Source organism: Salvelinus fontinalis, chromosome 12 (genome assembly GCF_029448725.1).
Source record: "Salvelinus fontinalis isolate EN_2023a chromosome 12, ASM2944872v1, whole genome shotgun sequence".
NCBI classification, from domain to species: domain Eukaryota; kingdom Metazoa; phylum Chordata; class Actinopteri; order Salmoniformes; family Salmonidae; genus Salvelinus; species Salvelinus fontinalis.
In genome coordinates, this window is record NC_074676.1 from 51,263,804 (window position 1) to 51,270,922 (window position 7,119).

Genomic DNA, 7,119 nt, shown 5'->3' on the forward strand with positions numbered 1-7,119 from the left:
GAGGAGAGGGATGGAGAGAGTCGAGGGACAGGATGAGAGGAGGGAGGTATGGAGGAGAAGGATGGAGAGAGTAGAAGGACAGGATGAGAGTAGGGAGGTATGGAGGAGAGGGATGAGTAAGAAGGGAGTGAGAAAGAATAGGAGATGGAGGAGGGGTGGAGGAAGAAGAGGCGGATATGGAGGAGGAGGAGGAAGAGGAGGATATGGAGGAGGGGTGGAGGAGGAAGAGGAGTATATGGAGGAGGGGTGGAGGAGGAAGAGGAGTATATGGAGGAGGGGTGGAGGAGGAAGAGGAGGATATGGAGGAGGGGTGGAGGAGGAAAGGAGGATATGGAGGAGGACGAGGAAGAGGAGGAGTGAGACTGTGTTAGTCTGAGTGCTGATGAGCTTATGTCATCTATACCATGAGAGAACAGAAAGAACAATAAGAGAGGGATGAGCCGGAAGAGAGAAAAGAGGAACAGTTGGTCTGTAACGGTTAATCCCTCTGGTAAAGCCTGCAGACACCCTGGAGAGAGAAATGATGATCGGGGGGAAAGAGATTGAAAGGGAAAAAGTGAGGGAGGGAGGGAAGGATGGAAACCTTTGAGAAAGAGGATAAGAGAGGGGTACTTAGAAGGACTGAGATTTCCAAAGATAGTTACAGAGAATTAAGAGATAGAGAGAGACGGAGAGAGAGAGACGGAGAGAGAGAGACGGAGAGAGAGAGAGAGAGAGAGAGAGAGAGAGAGAGAGAGAGAGAGAGAGAGAGAGAGAGAGAGAGAGAGAGAGAGAGAGAGAGAGAGAGAGAGAGAGAGAGAGAGAGAGAGAGAGAGAGAGTGAGTGAGTGATTACTGTCCTTAGCCCTGCGGAATTCTGTGTTTTTCTTACACATGTTTAAACAACCTATCAGATAAGGGGCCGAGCTGACCCCCATTCAGGGGCGACGGGGCAGAAGTGATACCCTGGAACTCTGACTGACAGGCCTCAGATCAGTAGGGAGGTGGCAGAGGGGTATAGAGGTAAGGGGAGAGGGTCAGGAGTTCTGTTATCTTTCAGTGGCTTTTGTCCGTTTGTCAGTGTCCATCCTAGAGCCAGGTCAGCTGACCTATGGACAAAAGCTGACAGGGCAATGAGGCACAAACACAACATTTTCACTGCTCACTTTGCTTATTACTTGATCACAGACAACACTACAACAGACTCTAAACTCACAACCCTACAACAGACTCTAAACTCACAACACAACACTACAACAGACAGACTCTAAACTCACAACACAACAACAGACTCTAACCTCACAACACTACAACAGACTCTAAACTCACAACACTACAACAGACTCTAAACTCACAACACAACACTACAACAGACTCTAACCTCACAACACTACAACAGACTCTAAACTCACAACACAACAACAGACTCTAAACTCACACACTAGAACAGACTCTAAACTCACACCCTACAACAGACTCTAAACTCACAACACAACACTTCAACAGACTCTAAACTCACAACACAACACTTCAACAGACTCTAAACTCACAACACTACAACAGACTCTAAACTCACAACACAACACTACAACAGACTCTAAACTCACACACTACAACAGACTCTAAACTCACAACACTACAACAGACTCTAAACTCACAACACTACAACAGACTCTAAACTCACAACACTACAACAGACTCTAAACTCACAACCCTACAACAGACTCTAAACTCACACACAACACCAGAACATACTAAACTCACAACACAAAAAAATACTCTAAACTCACAACAACTAATGTTAATACTGGGCCCCATGACGAGAGAAGAAGGAGGAGGAGAAGGGATGGATAGGGGTGAGTTTCCCAAAAGCAATATGCCAGGTTTTGTCTCTCAACAACCAAACCACACAGCAGTAGAATAACAATCTCCAATGTGTGATCAAAATGTATCAAATGAAGCCCTTTGCTGTTCTCTGAGCAGAGTGGGTCTGGGTCATATAGCCAGATGGACAGTGGGCATACTGGTATAACATACAAACATATAGACAGATGTGTATAGACAGACAGGCAGTGGCTCCATCAGGCCTGGGAACTCTCTCTCGCTTCCCTGATTCCTGCTGCAGGCTCATGGTTAGGCTTGCTGTATGACTGTATATGAGTGTGTGGCTCTGGAGCCCTTTGTCCCCTTTGTCCTGCAGGGCTGATCCTACACTGATAGAGTCTGCCTGGCCAGGAAACAGGACAATGCCAGGCAGGAGAGGAGGAAAGGCTGGATCAACCAACCCCCACTCAGATGCAAAGAGAGAGAGAGGGAGGAAAGAGCGAGAGAGAGTGAGAGAGAGAAAGAGAGAGAAAGAGAGCGAAAGAGAGCCAGAGAGAGAGAGCCAGAGAGAGACAGACAGACGGACGGACGGACGGACGGACGGACGGACGGAAAGGCAGAAAGGTAGACAAACAGACAGACAGACAGACAGACAGACAGACAGACAGACAGACAGCCAGACAGACAGACAGAGAGCAATATACAGAGAGAGAGAGAGCAATATACAGAGAGAGAGAGAGATATACAGAGAGAGAGAGAGAGATATACAGAGAGAGAGATATACAGAGAGAGCAACAGAGAGAGAGAGAGAGAGAGATACAGAGAGAGAGAGAGATATACAGAGAGAGAGAGAGAGATATACAGAGAGAGAGAGAGAGAGAGAGATACAGAGAGAGATATACAGAGAGAGAGAGATACAGAGAGAGATATACAGAGAGAGAGATACAGAGAGAGAGAGAGAGATACAGAGAGAGAGAGAGATACAGAGAGAGAGAGATACAGAGAGAGATATACAGAGAGAGAGAGAGAGAGAGATACAGAGAGAGAGAGAGATACAGAGAGAGAGAGATACAGAGAGAGATATACAGAGAGAGAGAGAGAGATATACAGAGAGAGAGAGATACAGAGAGAGATATACAGAGAGAGAGAGAGATTTACAGAGAGAGAGAGATACAGAGAGAGATATACAGAGAGAGAGAGAGAGATATACAGAGAGAGAGAGATACAGAGAGAGATACAGAGAGAGATACAGAGAGAGATCCAGAGAGAGATACAGTGAGAGAGAGATACAGAGAGAGATACAGAGAGAGGGGGGGGGATGACTTACAAAACATGACAATGCATGTTTCATGCAGAGTTTCATGAGATATTTCCACAGGTTATCATGTGAATAACATAAAGAAACCCCAACCCATATAATCAGCCTGACCTCAAAGATGTAACATAGTAAACTTCAATAGTATACCCTCAAATGACATGTTACGTTTGGTATGGTTGCATACTGTAAGACAGAAGGTCATTTAAGCCAAAAAACGAAAGGAGGAATATTGGTTGGGGTGGATGGTTGGGCGTATAAAACTAACGTCTAGCAACCCAAAGGTTGTGTGTTTGAATCACATCACAGACAATTTTAGCCAATTAGCAACTACTTACTACTTTTTAGCTACTTTGCAACTACTTAGCATGTTAGCTAACCCTTCTCCTCATCCTAACCTTAACCGCTAACCCTAACCCCTAGCGTTAGCCACCTAGCCAACTATCTAACTTTAGCCAATTCGTAAACATAGCATACATATTGCAAATTCATAACATATCATATGAATTGGATGATGGACATCCACAAGTTAAAACATGCTACTAAGCTAACATATGGAATTGTTTTAAAGATGGTCATAACAAGGATCATTTAGCTATTAGATGTTTTTATTTTATGACCCCTTTAAGGTAGGCCTTGGCAATTATTTTCCATGGAGGGCCACATTAGAATATATTTTTTACCATCGCGGTCCAGAATCATATTATAGGATTATACATCACGTGTATGATTGTGTGGACACATATATCTACTGTAAATCACGTCCAGATATGCTACTAATTTTACTGTTTTAACACGCACAGAGATAAACCACATCCACGTTCTCCTTTTGGTAGGTATTTTCATTATTAATCTTGCAATGAACTACACGGAGGGAAAAGTACACTGTGCATTCAGCACCACGGACAGAACTCTTGTTAAACGGTATTTATACACAAAAACACAAGAAAGAGAGAGAGCTCAACATTACATTTAAACTACTCAATCAGTGTGAGGAGTGAAGTTGTCTGATGGGCATTGACTAGAGCAGTGAAGTCTCTGATGGGCATTGACTAGATCAGTGAAGTCTCTGATGGGTATTGACTAGAGCAGTGAAGTCTCTGATGGGCATTGACTAGATCAGTGAAATCTCTGATGGACATTGACTAGAACAATGAAGTCTCTGATGGGCATTGACTAGAACAGTGAAGTCTCTGATGGACATTGACTAGAGCAGTGAAGTCTCTGATGGGCATTGACTAGATTAGTGAAGTCTCTGATGGGCATTGACTAGAGCAGTGAAGTCTCTGATGGGCATTGACTAGAGCAGTGAAGTCTCTGATGGGCATTGACTAGAGCAGTGAAGTCTCTGATGGGTATTGACTAGAGCAGTGAAGTCTCTGATGGGCGTTGACTAGAGCAGTGAAGTCTCTGATGGGTATTGACTAGAGCAGTGAAGTCAGGTATAGTTTCTGACTAGAGCAGTGAAGTCAGGTATAGTTTCTGACTAGAGCAGTGAAGTCAGGTATAGTTTCTGACTAGAGCAGTGAAGTCAGGTATAGTTTCTGACTAGAGCAGTGAAGTCAGGTATAGTTTCTGACTAGAGCAGTGAAGTCAGGTATAGTTTCTGACTAGAGCAGTGAAGTCAGGTATAGTGTCTGACGTCGCTGTACTCAGGATTGCTGAGAGGTGAGAGTCAGTAAGAGATTATCTGTGCCTTTAACTTGTTATATTTCATCACTGAAAATGTCTGTTCACATACATACGTTGACCAAAACAGTACAAACATCTTCTGAGTATGACTCCTAATCTTTGGAAAGTTTATCGAGAGATGCATATAACCTCGTCAGTGACATTGTTTTGAATAGTTCTCCAATCACTGCATCAGACTGAAGATCAATAAGCTCAAGTTGCAGGTCAGTGGGAGCATTATCCACATTGAAGGTGAAAGGAGAGGAAACCAACAGCAGGTCAGTGGGAGTGTTATCCACATTGAAGGTGAAAGGAGAGGAAACCAACAGCATGTCATTTTCCAACAATTTGAAAACCTCAAAACAATGAGAAAACTCACCGTTCAAAGCAGCAGCGATGTATACTTCTCCCACTGGTCATCTGATAGGGAACAGACTAGTAGTGTTGGAAGGTGGAAGTCTACTTCTCCTGCTGGTCATCTGATAGGGAACAGACTAGTAGGAAGGTGGATGTCTACTTCTCCTGCTGGTCATCTGATAGGGAACAGACTAGTAGTGTTGGAAGGTGGATGTCTACTTCTCCCACTGGTCATCTGATAGAGAACAGACTAGTAGGAAGGTAGAAGTCTACTTCTCCTGCTGGTCATCTGATAGGGAACAGACTAGTAGTGTTGGAAGGTGGATGTCTACTTCTCCTGCTGGTCATCTGATAGGGAACAGACTAGTAGGAAGGTAGAAGTCTACTTCTCCTGCTGGTCATCTGATAGGGAACAGACTAGTAGTGTTGGAAGGTGGATGTCTACTTCTCCTGCTGGTCATCTGATAGGGAACAGACTAGTAGTGTTGGAAGGTGGATGTCTACTTCTCCTGCTGGTCATCTGATAGGGAACAGACTAGTAGGAAGGTAGAAGTCTACTTCTCCTGCTGGTCATCTGATAGGGAACAGACTAGTAGGAAGGTAGAAGTCTACTTCTCCCGCTGGTCATCTGATAGGGAACAGACTAGTAGGAAGGTAGAAGTCTACTTCTCCTGCTGGTCATCTGATAGGGAACAGACTAGTAGGAAGGTAGAAGTCTACTTCTCCTGCTGGTCATCTGATAGGGAACAGACTAGTAGGAAGGTGGATGTCTACTTCTCCTGCTGGTCATCTGATAGGGAACAGACTAGTAGTGTTGGATGTCTACTTCTCCTGCTGGTCATCTGATAGGGAACAGACTAGTAGTGTTGGAAGGTAGATGTCTACTTCTCCTGCTGGTCATCTGATAGGGAACAGACTAGTAGTGTTGGAAGGTGGATGTCTACTTCTCCTGCTGGTCATCTGATAGGGAACAGACTAGTAGTGTTGGAAGGTGGATGTCTACTTCTCCTGCTGGTCATCTGATAGGGAACAGACTAGTAGGAAGGTGGATGTCTACTTCTCCTGCTGGTCATCTGATAGGGAACAGACTAGTAGGAAGGTGGATGTCTACTTCTCCTGCTGGTCATCTGATAGGGAACAGACTAGTAGGAAGGTGGATGTCTACTTCTCCCGCTGGTCATCTGATAGGGAACAGACTAGTAGGAAGGTAGATGTCTACTTCTCCTGCTGGTCATCTGATAGGGAACAGACTAGTAGTGTTGGAAGGTGGATGTCTACTTCTCCCGCTGGTCATCTGATAGGGAACAGACTAGTAGGAATGTGGATGTCTACTTCTCCTGCTGGTCATCTGATAGGGAACAGACTAGTAGTGTTGGAAGGTGGATGTCTACTTCTCCTGCTGGTCATCTGATAGGGAACAGACTAGTAGTGTTGGAAGGTAGATGTCTACTTCTCCTGCTGGTCATCTGATAGGGAACAGACTAGTAGTGTTGGAAGGTGGATGTCTACTTCTCCCGCTGGTCATCTGATAGGGAACAGACTAGTAGGAAGGTGGATGTCTACTTCTCCTGCTGGTCATCTGATAGGGAACAGACTAGTAGGAAGGTGGATGTCTACTTCTCCTGCTGGTCATCTGATAGGGAACAGACTAGTAGTGTTGGAAGGTGGATGTCTACTTCTCCTGCTGGTCATCTGATAGGGAACAGACTAGTAGTGTTGGAAGGTGGATGTCTACTTCTCCTGCTGGTCATCTGATAGGGAACAGACTAGTAGGAAGGTGGATGTCTACTTCTCCTGCTGGTCATCTGATAGGGAACAGACTAGTAGGAAGGTGGATGTCTACTTCTCCTGCTGGTCATCTGATAGGGAACAGACTAGTAGTGTTGGAAGGTGGATGTCTACTTCTCCTGCTGGTCATCTGATAGGGAACAGACTAGTAGTGTTGGAAGGTGGATGTATACTTCTCCCACTGGT